The 14,526-nt window shown below is 31.9% G+C and overlaps 1 pseudogene; it reads left to right on the top strand.

The window, feature by feature from the left end:
• Window positions 1-306: 306 nt before the first annotated feature.
• LOC139888022 (probable chlorophyll(ide) b reductase NYC1, chloroplastic) lies at window positions 307-3,012 on the top strand (annotated as a pseudogene).
• The last annotated feature ends 11,514 nt before the right edge of the window (window positions 3,013-14,526 follow it).

The raw sequence follows: 14,526 nt of genomic DNA, 5'->3' as shown, positions 1-14,526 counted from the left end.
GTGGCTATTTTTTGTTCTCTTCCAGTTTTTTTTTTTCAATGCTTACTTTTTGTGTTTTTTAACATATAAATAATCCGGCCTTTTGAAAAAAGTTAAATCCTTCCATAACTCTTTAGTCTATAATGCTTAAAACAAACCGCGTAAATTGATCATTTTTTAAAAAAAAAAAATTAAACTTGTGGTCTACCTATTTGGGTTGTTTAAAGCTTTAAATAGATTATTGTTAGCGGTACGTTTTCATAAAGACGCCAGTACGACTACATTTGGTGTTCACAAGCTGATTGATACATGTCTTTTAGTAGAGAAATGTCGTGTCAACATTATTTCATATCTGAAGCTAATTTGCTTCCTTTTATAATCTGCGCGATGCATTATACGACGTTAACTAATTCAGATTCATCTATAAAGGTTTTCATAGTATGCATGGAGAATACCCACCAAAAATATGATGGACTGCAGAGACGACAATCAATAAGGTCGAATATTAGTCAAAGCAATACATGACACCCTTGAAATCAAACACATACAGGTTCACTAAGGAAGATAAATCTCGTGTCATCGACATATAACATTGCAAATAACATTATAGGTATTTATGTATTGCTTTTTAAAATAATACTTCGTTTCATATATATACATACACTGCATTTTATTGTCAGATTCTATGCCCAAATTCATTGGCCATGTTTTGCAACAAAGTGTCGAAATGGGTAAAAGATGTACCTCACTTTGAACATTTTGTCTAAAACATTATTGGTGGTAAAATCATATTTTAGTTTTTAATGACAGTTGGAAAATAGACTCTGTCCCACAGTGGTCTCTTTACGAACCTGGTATCATCTTTGTGGCTGATTGTTTCAGAGCCTTAATCCATTATGAACCCAAAAATCTGGGCCAGGTTTTCTTAGTTTATCCATATTTCTCATTTATATTTGTTTTCTTAGATTTCATATAGTATAATATTTTAGTAACATATTTCATCTGTTTCATTTCAAGAGAGTAGAGGCTAATTAATCATATTTTACCATTTCAAACAATCGAGCCATATTATCAATGAATACGGTTTGTTTCTTTTCGTGTTTGTTGACTTAAAAGAGCTTTGTGGGCACTTCAATTGACCTGCAGAATGGATACTCACGGGGTTTTTTCTGATCCTGACGAGGTGATTTGCTACAAATGTCTGATTTTTAACTGTTGTTGTTTAAGTTTTTTACTGTATGCAGCTCCCTGATTAAACGATACGTGTTTTTAGTTCATTTAAGATAAAACAAAAAAAAGGCAAAAGTGGTTGGCATTTCATGTGATGTTTGTGATCATGATGATTTTCGAAATTTGGCCAAATTTTGTTGTTAACGAAGTTTTTTTCAAAGCTTCATGAGTAATGAAGTTTGAACCTACATCACGTTCTTGATTTGTAATCATACTGTTGTTTTTCAGATAAACAATGCTGGGACTAACAAAGGTTTCAAACCATTGTTGGAGTTCACTGACATAGATATACAACAAGTATGTGTTTGCCTATCAGATTAGTTTGTATAGCATGATTTTGTAGTGTAAATAAATTAAAATAATAATTATCCCATGTTAGCCTTTTTGTTGTAGTTCCAATGTTGTAACCCATTTTTAATATCTTGATTCACTTACACATGCTGTGAAATTTTAAATTTTTATTAATTTGAGAAAATGCTAAATTGCTAACCCGTTTCGACCCATGGCCCATTTCGACCCAAACCCATTTTATTCTTGACCCAACCCCGGTTCGTTTTCCAAGTATATTTTTGTTGGACATTAAGTGTTTTGCAAACATATTGCTTATACAACATTTCTTTCCTTTGTATGACTTGAATAGATTGTGTCTACAAATTTGGTTGGGTCAATACTTTGCACTCGTGAAGCGATGCATGTGATGAGTAACGAGCATAAAGTGGGTCATATTTTTAACATGGATGGTGCTGGATCTGGTGGATCAAGCACACCCTTGACAACCGTGTAAGTTATTTCACTTATCATATAAAGTTTGTACCTTTTGTAATGGCTGTTATTTTTGTATGAATTTTTTATACTATTCCAGTTATGGGTCAACCAAATGTGGTCTTAGACAACTTCAATCGTCGTTATTGAAAGAGTACAAAAATTCTAGAGTTGTAGTTCATACTGCCTCTCCAGGCATGGTTCTCATAGATTTGCTCTTGAGGTACAAAATATAAGCAACTTGCACTCCATGATATTTTTTGTTTTGATGCGAAATCTTTTAGTAAAAAATTTACTTTGAATTTATTTTGAGCAGTGGATCGACGATTCAGAACAAGCAAATGTTTAACATAATCTGTGAACTACTCGAGATGGTTGCTAGAACACTGGTTCCACGAATGAGGGTTGTAAAAGGAAAGTGGAAAAGCGATTAATTACTTAACTCCTCCAAGATTTTTACTTGCATTGGTTACTGCATGGTTAAGACGGGGACGATGGTTTGATGACAAGGTACATCATTAATCATGGAAACGACTTTTACTTCTTTGTTTGATTAGTAAAAAGTCAACGTGTAAAATCTTGTCCGATTGCTATAATTTTGTATTAGAGTCTTGGGAGGTCTAACTATGTTTTCCTTAATTTCTTTAAGTTGAACCAAGTGGGTAGTCAAAAAGATATCCTAAATCTCTTCTATAGTGCAGTGACAAACTGATGTTTATGCAAAAAAGTCAACTTTGCAGGATGTTGACTTCTTACTACCCTTTTAATTTGTTGATTAAATTTTCATACTTATCATAATTTTAACTTGCTAACCAAATGGACAGTCAAGAAACTCCTTGAATTCTAATCTGTTGTGTAGGAAAAAGCATGATTTTATTTAGTAAAAGAATGATTCTTGACTCTTGAGTGAAAAGTCAACTTTTTAAAATATTGACTTTCATACCATTTATGATTTTAAATGAATGATCAAGCTTTTTGATATAGGATTATTAATGGTTGTTTTAATCTTTTCAGGGAAGAGCATTATATGGAAAACTATAGTTGCAAAGTCGACATGAAATGTTGGATAACGCTAAAACGAGTTATTAGGCATTTGGTTATGTAGTTACTTATAAACGTGCTACTGTTGGTGATGTTGTTATCTAAATAACAACTTATGGTTATGTAGTTATCTATTGAAAAACTATGTATTGGAGGTTTTGAATTTCGTGATTTTATCAAACGGTGTTATAATTCAGTAGGCTTATAACTACCTTTAGTGGTTTGATTCTTGATGTTATAATTCAGTAGGCTTATAACTACCTTTAGTGATTTGATTCTTGATTAAGAATACTAATAATGAAGTGTAAGAACAAAGATGATAATGGAGAGAAAGAAAAAAACACTTTGTAAGTGTGAGAAATGGTGCAAGTTTAATGCTTGCATTCATGGCTATTTATAGCAAAAATATCACAAGTTTAGGTAATACAATAATATTACTTTTGTGTATCAATAATTGACTATCCATTTATATATATATTTATATATTATAACACTCCCCCTTGGATAGCAATTTTGTTTGTTGAAGATCAACTGTAAGTTACTGCCTCGTTAAAAACCTTGCTAAAGAAAACCCAGTGGAAAAAAAACTTTAGCTAAGGGAAAAAGAGTGCAGCATGGAGTTGACTCTCCCTCAAGTAGACATCGCTTCAGTTGTTACATCTTTTGAACATGTCTCATACCAATGTTATGAACGTGTGTTCTGAAAATAGCAGTTGAAAGTGCTTTCGTGAAAAGATCAGCAGAGTTTTTGCTGGATTGAACATATCTCATTTCAATCTCGTTGTCCTTAATGAGATTTTGAGTGTATGAGAAGAATCTAGAAGGTATGTGTTTGGTTCGGTCACTTTTGATATACCCTTCTTTCATCTGTGCTATGCAAGCTGCATTATCTTCATAGATAATTGTTGGACTTTTATCGCGTTCTAGTCCACAAGAATCAGTAATGATTTGTGTCATTGATCTCAACCAAAAACATTCCCGAGTAGCTTCATGTAATGCAATCACTTCGGCATGATTTGATGATGTAGCAACAAGTGTTTGTTTTTGAGAACGCCATGATATTGCAGTACCTCCATTTAGGAATACATATCCAGTTTGAGATTTAGCTTTATGTGGATCAGATAAATAACCTGCATCAGTATAACCAATCAAATATTGTTTTGATTCGTTAGAATAAAATAATCCTAAATCAGTAGTTCCTCGAAGGTATCGAAATATGTGTTTGATCCCATTCCAGTGTCTTTTGGTAGGAGCAGAGCTGAACCTTGCCAACAAATTAACTGCAAAAGAAATGTCAGGTCTTGTACAATTTGTAAGATACATAAGAGCTCCAATTGCACTAAGATATGGTACTTCTGGTCCAAGAATATCTTCATGATCTTCACATGGACGAAATGGATCAGTTTCAACATTGAGTGATCTAACAACCATAGGAGTACTTAATGGTTTTGCCTTGTCCATATTGAAACGTTTCAAAATCTTTTCAGTATATGTTGTTTGATGTACAAGTAAACCATTAGGCATATGCTCAATTTGTAAACCAAGGCAATACTTGGTTTTTTCGAGATCTTTCATTTCAAATTCTTTCTTTAGAAGTTGAATGGCTTCATAGATCTCTTTATTTGTACCTATGATGTTAAGATCATCAACATAAACAGCTATGATCACATATCCGGATGTTGTTTTCTTAATGAAAACACAAGGGCAAGTAAGGTTATTTGTATACCCTTTGCTTATCAAGTAATCACTTAATCGGTTATACCACATACGTCCCGATTATTTTAACCCATATAAAGATCTTTGTAATTTAATCGAATACATTTCTTTAGGTTTTGCATTTGATGCTTCTGGTACCTTAAATCCTTCAGGTATCTTTATATATATATCACTATCAAGTGATCCATATAGATAAGCAGTCACAACGAGATGCATTTCTAAATTTTTAGAAACTGCCAGGCTGATTAAGTATCTAAAAGTAATTACATCCATAACAGGGGAATAAGTTTCTTCATAATTAATTCCCGGTCTTTGAGAAAAACCTTGAGCTACAAGTCTAGCTTTATACCTTGTAACTTCATTTTTCTCATTTCTTTTTCGGACAAAAATCCATATGTATCCTACAGGTTTCACATATTTAGGAGTGAGAATGATGGATCCGAAAACTTTTCTTTTATTGAGTGATTCTAATTCAGCTCGTATTGCTTCTTTCCATTGAGCCCAATCATGTCTATTTTGACATTCAACCATAGATGTTGGTTCTGGATCATCATCATTATTCATGATGTCATATGCAACATTAAATGAAAATTTCTCATCAAGATTTTTCATTTCATTTCGGTTCCATAATATTTTTGAATGTGCATAATTGATTGCAATTTCTGTATTGACATCATCAATCTCCTCTGCAGTAGGAGTACTGATTTGTGGTTCTTCTTGAACACTTTCTTTTACCTTATTATCAGCTGATTTTCTTTTTCGAGGATTTTTATCTTTGGAACCAACTGGTCTCCCACGTTTCAGACGTGGCATAGATTCTTGAGTGACTACATTATCAGTTTTCCGATTTGGAATCTCAACTCGAGCTGGAGTATTAACTGCTGGTATATATGATTTAGTCACCCTTTTTGTATCTGTGAATGCATCAGGCAATTGATTTGCAAGTTCTTGTATATGCATTATCTTTTGAACTTCTATCTCGCATTCTTTTGTGCGAGGATCAAGATACTTTAATTGAGGTTCACACCATGAAACATCATTTTCTTTATTTTTTATTTCTCCCCCTAATCTAGAAAACAATGTTTCATTAAAATGACAATCAGCAAAACGTGCTGTAAAAACATCACCTGTCATAGGTTCAATATACCTTATGATTGAAGATGTTTCATATCCAACATATATTCCCAACCTCCTTTGAGGACCCATTTTTGTACGTTGTGGTGGCGCAATTGGAACATATGCTGCACAACCAAATGTTCTAAGGTGGGAAATATTTGGCTCTTGACCAAAAGCAAGTTGTAGGGGGGAATATTTATGACTTGCACTTGGTCTGATGCGAATCAATGCAGCAGCATGTAAAATTGCATGACCCCATATAGATACAGGGAGTTTTGTTCTCATTATTAATGGTCTAGCGATTAACTGTAAACGTTTAATCAGTGACTCGGCTAAACCATTTTGTGTATGCACATGAGCAACAGAATGTTCAACAACAATTCCTATAGACATGCAATAGTCATTAAATGCTTGAGATGTAAACTCACCAGCATTATCAAGTCTCACCTTTTTAATGATGTAATCAGGAAAATGTGCTCTCAATTTAATAATTTGGGCAAGAAATTTTGCAAATGCCACATTACGGCTTGATAACAGACAAACATGAGACCATCTACTAGATGCGTCTATTAGGACCATGAAATATCTAAATGATCCACATGGTGGATGAATTGGTCCACAAATATCACCTTGAATTCTTTCAAGAAACATTGGTGATTCTTTCTCAACCTTAAGTGGTGAGGGTATAGTTATCAATTTTCCAAGAGAGCAAGATATACATGGAACCATTGTATCATGAAGGATTTTTCTATCCTTCAGTGGATGTCCATGTGTACATTCAATAATTCTTTTCATCATTGTTGATCCTGGATGGCCCAATCTGTTATGCCATAAATTAAATACACCAGGATCAATATACTTTTCTTTAATCATCATATGTGCTTCTGGTACATTTATATGTGTACAATGTAATCCAGAATTAAGTCTTGGCAGTTTTTCAATCACGTGATTCTTGTTAGTGATACTTAAATATTTCTCATTTACTGCCGTTACTGACTGATAATCATATCCATTAAGGTATATGTCAGAAAAACTCAATAAATTTCTGCTTGACTTAGGAGAGAATAAGGCATTATTAATTAAAAATGTTGTACCGTTTGGTAATATGAATTTTGCCTTTCCTATCCCTTCTATCAAGTTAGCAGCACCTGATATTGTATGTATAGTTCCTTCCGTTGGTTTCAAATTAATGAAATATTTTTCAGATTTAAGTATAGTGTGTGTAGTACCACTATCTGCTATACAGAGATCTCCACTACTTGATTGATGTTGTGTTCCAGCAGAATTCATATTAAACTTCATATATAAGAAACAAACAGTAAGTATATAAATGTTACACAAAATATTTATTACACACAAATAGATAAAACTAAAACATTTGACATACATAGAATTGAAACATCAAACATAGAACTGGAACATTTGATAAAACATATAGAACTGAAACATTTGAGAAAACGTGATGACAAAGGTTAAATCGTTTTATTTATAAAAGAAACATATTAATTTAATTCAAGAAATCTTCATATAAATCAGATGGTTGCTCAGTGACTGTTGGATCAATATTATCCACAAAATTTACTTCCTTTTCTTTACCTTTCAGCGAATCCTGATACATCTTAACAAGATGTTTAGATGTTCGGCAAGTATTAGCCCAGTGGCCCATTCTACCACATCTGTAACAAGATTCTTCAGAATTTTTAGAAGAATTTTCTTCAACATCTTGTTTAGTGGGCTTGTTTTGTGGTTGATATTTATATTTTCGTGGATTATTATTTCTTTGACCACCACGGCCACGACCACGGCCACGTCCACGCCCATTTCCATTACCATAAGGATGGTTTCTACCATAGTTATGGCTTTTGGCATGATGATGGCGATGGTTATTATAACCACGACCTTGCCCGCGTCCTTGTCCCTGTTTATAATTATTTGCAGTATTTGCTTCAGGGATTGCAAGTGTACCAGTAGGACGGGATTGCTGATTTTTCATTAATAGCTCATCATTTTGCTCTGCAACCAAGAGATATGAATTAAGTTCAGGATATGTGTTGAACTTTAGCATTCTCAAATTTCTTTGCACTGTGATGTTTGCAGCATTCATTGTGGAGAAAGTTTTCTCCATCATGTCGGCATCACTTATTTCATGTCCACAGAATTTAAGTTGTGAACATGTATTATACAGAGCTAAGCTATATTCATTTACTTTCTTAAAGTCTTGGAACCTTAATGTTCTCCATTGTTCCATAGCAGCTGGAAGTAAAATTTCTCTTTGATTATTGAATCTGCTTTTGAGACCTTCCCATAAAACATGGGGATCTTCTACAGTCACATAATTATTTTGTAAGCATTCATCAATATGTTGATGAATAAAGCAACATGCCGTTGCTTGTTCTTTTTCAGAACAAGTGTTGTTTTCATTTATGGCTTCAAGAATGCCCATTAATTTAAGATGCATTTTTACTTTTATAACCCATGACATGTAGTTGTTTCCGGTTGATTCTAAAGGAGTAAATTTAAGCTTTTCCAGATTCGACATTTTCTATTAAAACAAACAACATGATAAATTATAGTCACTTAATATAATATTCATAAGTATATAAACATTAAACATAAATTTAATATAACATAAATGATAAGTAGGTGACAGTGTCGACCATATGTAAGCAATCATTAATAAATGTTATATAACATAAATATAAATATTAGTAAACATAAATGATAATTAGGCGACATTGTCGGCCATATAAATGTTAGATAATAGAAATATAAATGTTAGTAACATAAATGATAATTAGGCGACAGTGTCGGCCATATAAATGTTAGATAATTGAAATATAAATGTTATCAACATAAATGATAATTAGACGACAGTGTCGACCATATATTATTCAGGTGGTATAACCGACCATATATCATTTAGGTGACAGAGCCAACCATAATTAGTATTAAGATTATCGTGCTGATAACGTGTTATAATTCAGTAGGCTTATAACTACTTTTAGTGGTTTGATTCTTGATGTTATAATTCAATAGGCTTATAACTACCTTTAGTGATTTGATTCTTGATTAAGAATACTAATAATGAAGTGTAAGAACAAAGATGATAATTGAGAGAAAGAAAGAAACACTTTGTAAGTGTGAGAAATGGTGCAAGTTTAATGCTTGCATTCATGGCTATTTATAGCAAAAATATCACAAGTTTAGGTAATACAATAATATTACTTTTGTGTATCAATAATTGACTATCCATTTATATATATATTTATATATTATAACAAACGGTAATTTGTTATTAATTTTAACATTTTTGATTTCTCTTATTAAGAGCTGCCGTGCAACGCACGGGCTCTAAAATCTAGTTTTTTATAAATGATGACATCAGCATATGTGCTGTTTTTATGACACGTGTTTTGGCTTAGTGAAAATTAATGGTGGATTAGTTAAATAATAATATCATCATTTTAGTATTATAATATAATCTATAAATAAATATATAATATTATAAGTATTATCGTAATTCGTTTGTTAACTATTTTTATCCAGTAAACTCTCAAATAATTTCTAATTTTCTGGGCGGGCCTTTTTTGATGAAATATTTGTATCAGACCGCCAAAAGCTACAGTCGGTTTCATCTCTAAATTGATATTTTGAATACTCTCACAATTTCTTTTTTTAACAAATATTCACACTTTCCACTCGATAAAATCCCTAATTCGAAATTCGATTAGAAATTAAATTGTGAAGATTGCTTGCTGCAGCCGCTTCTTTGTACATCAATTCATATATAAAATTGTATTATATAGTTAGGTTATGTTTGTCATGAAGCTTTTTGGAGCTTTTAGGAGCTTTAGCTTTTAAAAATGGGAAAAAGCTCTAAAATTAAACGCTAGTGTATCAAGCGTTTGAGTTAAAAAACTAGCGTTTGGATTGTAAATGACGTAGATACCTAATTTATTATTTAGCAAATATCCCATTTTGTTCCCCTACAGCAACCTTTCTGTTCTCCAATTTATTACGAAATATTATACTACAGTATCATTTAGCAAATTATATCATTTACCTTCAATGACATATATATTTGTCAACAACTTATAAATTGCTATGGTACTTTTTTTTAATAAAATATTATATATTAATTTAGCATTAAGTGATTTTTCCTTATGTCCATATATGTCATTTTACCAATTTTTAATAGCTTTAGCTACTTTGCCAAACAACTAATTATTTTTAAAAAATTTCAGCTTCTAGTTTTCAGCTAACCGTTACAGATTTTAGCTTTCAGCTAGTTTTGCCAAAAGATTGCACTTACTAGAAGCCTGTATAAGTTTTGGGCGTTTGTCGCCATTATCATCGCACTCTAGTCAATGTATACTGATACGTCACTCTCCTCCTTTCCGTCAGAGATCTAAACCGATTATCGGATGACATTGCCGGCGGACCTCGACGTCCTTGTACGTTTTTGTTTCTCATAATGTGTGTTTTTGTGTGTGAATTGTAAATAAATTCATTTGATTTTTGGATATGTACATGAAATTGTTTTTATTGTTGGATTCTCTTTTTTTACGGGGTTATTGATTACCTATCGTTACAATTCGTAAAAATGCAGCATCAATTGTTGAGTGTTTATTTATACTTAAAATCTCTAGACACATCGCGTTTTAACTGTAACATATTATTGCTATTTATTTTAGGGAAACACTATACAAGGTGAGCAATTGGTCTTAAGAACTGGACAATTGCAGCTAACAATACCAACTGCGACAACATTGAGCATTAAACCCTCTCTTTTACAAGTTTGAAGATTGTAGTAAAAAAGCGCACAAGCGTATGATTATGCATATCGATTCATAGAAGGTAATATTTTAAATTTATTACCATTAATCTTGAAGTCGTATCAAATTATGATTATTTGTGCGTGGCTTTCATTTCCTAGTTAAGAATTTTGATGTTTTTATGCTTTCTTGTGATCTTTTTTAATGGAAAGTAGGATTTATGATTAAATTTGTGATGGGTTCCATTTTTTTTTTTTAAATCTTATTTTAGTTATGTGACTAAAGCACATGTAATTGTATATATCTTGTTGTAGTCTGCTACTATATTTAGGCTTAACATGAGTATTATCATTAATTAGTGGATTATGTGTTGGGTTTTATGTTTTGTATATGTATATGTTAGTGTAGTCTGATACAGTATCTAGGTTAGATTGAGGGCCTGATGTATTAGGTTGATCAAATTATATGTTTGTTTTCGTTATTAGGTTGTGTATGTGTTTATTAATGTGGTTTGATATTGTATCTTTGCTTAAATAAAGTATAGTTGTTGACTAATTGATCAATTTATTTGTTTGCTTTGGCAATAAAGTTGTGCGTGTTTGCGTGGTTGTGTGTATCCATAATCAATATATTAATCAAGGTTTAAGAAAACGGAAACGCGCCTCGAGGTGTTTCCCCTTTGTGAGGCGAGGCGTACGATTTTTAAAGGCCATCGAGGCGTACGTTTCAAAACGGGATTTTCCAAAAACGTTCCGAGGTGCGCCCCAAGGCGTACGCCTTGGCCGTTTTTTAAAACCATGATATTAATGTAGTTTTGCAATAACTAGGTTATTGTTTTCGAACTGAGCGTTACTTGTCATAATTTGATTGATTTGTTAAAGTTACGCTTTTGTTATGTTCATTTGATTGTGTATGTTTGTGGTATAGTTAGCTTGGAAGGTAAAGCTAAGTTAGAAGAAGAATTAAAGCGAGCAGATGCGGTTGTGTTAACTTATAAGTGTGTTGAAGCTGATACACTAAACCGTCTATAGACTTTCTGAATTCCTGAACTTCACCATCTTAAGGTTTTCAATCCATCCATATATTGAGATTAAGATAGATAACAACACCTTAAGAATTATTGTGTATCATATATTTTATTTGAAAAGCAGATTTCAAGACATTCTTTAAGATTTCGTCAGATAAAAATGTATATAGCTGAAGGTACATGTGATTATAGTTGGTTGCAAGTTATATTTGCGTGATGAACACTACCATGTGAGTTTAGAGCAATGCAGCAATATAGGGAGATCGAAACTTGTCTAAGCTAACCTTGTTCAGGTATGTTATTGTGTTTAAATTTGATATTATTAATTAAAAGTTTGCAATTAGTTGAGGAATATATATTTTTTATGATGATGATCTTACTGTAAAGAGACAAATTAAATTAGTCGAGGTTTTGTTTTCTATGCTATTAGCACCCGTTAATCAACCTTATACTTTCCGTACGTATATGTTATTTAATGAACAGATATACAAAGCTTGCATGATGCAATTACTAGCCGTATCTTGTCTATCACTTGCAGCCAAAATGGATGATGCAAAGCCTGGATGACACTTTAGGTGCACCTATTGCATGGTCAATTAATTATATCGAGGTATGACCTTCTTAAAGTGTAATTTGTTATTATAAGTTATATTAACGTGAATGTTTAAAACTAACATACGAATTTCTTTTTTTGTAGGTAGTTCATCTGAATTAAGAAGATTGCTTAATGATCGATCTGCTCGTTCTTAGGATTCATGTTTTTACTTCTTTATTATAATCGCCAAATGTTATTAGACTTTTATATTTGATTTTTGTAACTATGTTTACTTCCTGATGAAACATATTTGAGATTCTGAGTTTGCTATTAAATAAAAATCAATTGTTGGATGTCAATTTCATTTATAGAATTTGTTTGTTTTAATTATAATTTTAATATCATGCCCATGATTATTTTATATTTATCATGACCATTATAGCTGATTTGCGTGACCCTAAAAATCGGTTTCATAATTTTACTTTGAGATTTAAGGACCCTTTTAAAAGGTCCTAATATATGTACCCTTAAATATAGTCCTTATATGTTTTAAAATATTAGAAGTCCCATTATATGACCCTATAATAAGGTCTTAATATGTCCATGAGACCTTTCTTAAGGGTCCTTAATGATATTATAGAACCCTTATTCATGTGTTTCATAAAATTTTTTCAGCTATTAGCACCCTTTTTAAAGATCGATATGTTTTTTTAGGACCATTAAATAAAGTCTTTATATGTATTAAAATATTAGAAGTCACATTATATGACCCTATAATAAGGTCCTAATATGTTCATGGGACCCTTCCTAATGGTCCTTAATGATATTATAGAACCCTTATTCATGGATTTCATAAACTTTTTTCCGCTATTAGGACCATTTTTAAAGATCCTAATATATTTTTTAAGACCCTTTTTAAAGATCCTAATATATTTTTTAGGACCCTTAAATAAAGTACTTATATGTTTTAACATATTAGATGTCACATTATATGACCCTATAATAAGGTCTTAATATGTTCATGGGACCTTTCGTAAGGGTTCCTATACATTTTTTAAAACTCTTTTATAATAAGGTCCTAATATGTTGTTAGGACCCTTATGAAATGTCCCTTTCTTATTGATTAAAAACGTTCCATATTAATTGATTTCGTTGCGAGGTTTTGACCTCTATATGAGACGTTTTTTTTTTCAAAGACTGCATTCATTTTTAAAACAAACCATAACCTTTATTTCATAATAAAGGTTTAAAAAGCTTTACGTAGATTATCAAATAATGATAATCTAAAATATCCTGTTTACACACGACCATTACATAATGGTTTACAATACAAATATGTTACATCGAAATCAGTTTCTTGAATGCAGTTTTTAAACAATATCATACAAACATGGACTCCAAATCTTGTCCTTATTTTAGTATGCAACAGCGGAAGCTCTTAGTATTCACCTGAGAATAAACATGCTTTAAACGTCAACAAAAATGTTGGTGAGTTATAGGTTTAACCTATATATATCAAATTGTAACAATAGACCACAAGATTTCATATTTCAATACACATCCCATACATAGAGATAAAAATCATTCATATGGTGAACACCTGGTAACCGACATTCACAATTTGTATATAAGAATATCCCCATCATTCCGGGATCCTCCATCGGACATGATATAAATTTCGAAGTACTAAAGCATCCGGTACTTTGGATGGGGCTTGTTGGGCCCGATAGATCTATCTTTAGAGTTCGCGTCAATTAGGGTGTCTGTTCCCTAATTCTTAGATTACCAGACTTAATAAAAAGGGGCATATTCGATTTCGATAATTCAACCATATAATGTAGTTTCAATTACTTGTGTCTATTTCGTAAAACAGTTATAAAAACAGCGCATGTATTCTCAGTGCCAAAAATATATATTGCAAAAGCATTTAAAAAGGGATTAATGAAACCCACTTTCACAGATTTTTACTTCTTCGGGAAGTAAGACTTGGCCACTGGTTTATTCACGAACCTATAACAATATATACATATATATCAAAGTATGTTCAAAATATATTTACAACACTTTTAATACATTTTGATGTTTTAAGTTTATTAAGTCAGCTGTCCTCGTTAGTAACCTACAACTAGTTGTCCACAGTTAGATGTACAGAAATAAATCGATAAATATTATCTTGAATCAATCCACGACCCAGTGTATACGTATCTCAGTATTGATCACAACTCAAACTATATATATTTTGGAATCAACCTCAACCCTGTATAGCTAACTCCAACATTCACATATAGAGTGTCTATGGTTGTTCCGCAATATATATATATATATATAGATGGGTCGACATGATA

This window comes from Rutidosis leptorrhynchoides, chromosome 2 (genome assembly GCF_046630445.1).
Source record: "Rutidosis leptorrhynchoides isolate AG116_Rl617_1_P2 chromosome 2, CSIRO_AGI_Rlap_v1, whole genome shotgun sequence".
Classification (NCBI taxonomy): Eukaryota; Viridiplantae; Streptophyta; class Magnoliopsida; order Asterales; family Asteraceae; genus Rutidosis; species Rutidosis leptorrhynchoides.
Note: the sequence above shows the minus strand (reverse complement) of the source record. Positions and strands in the feature narration are given on the sequence as shown.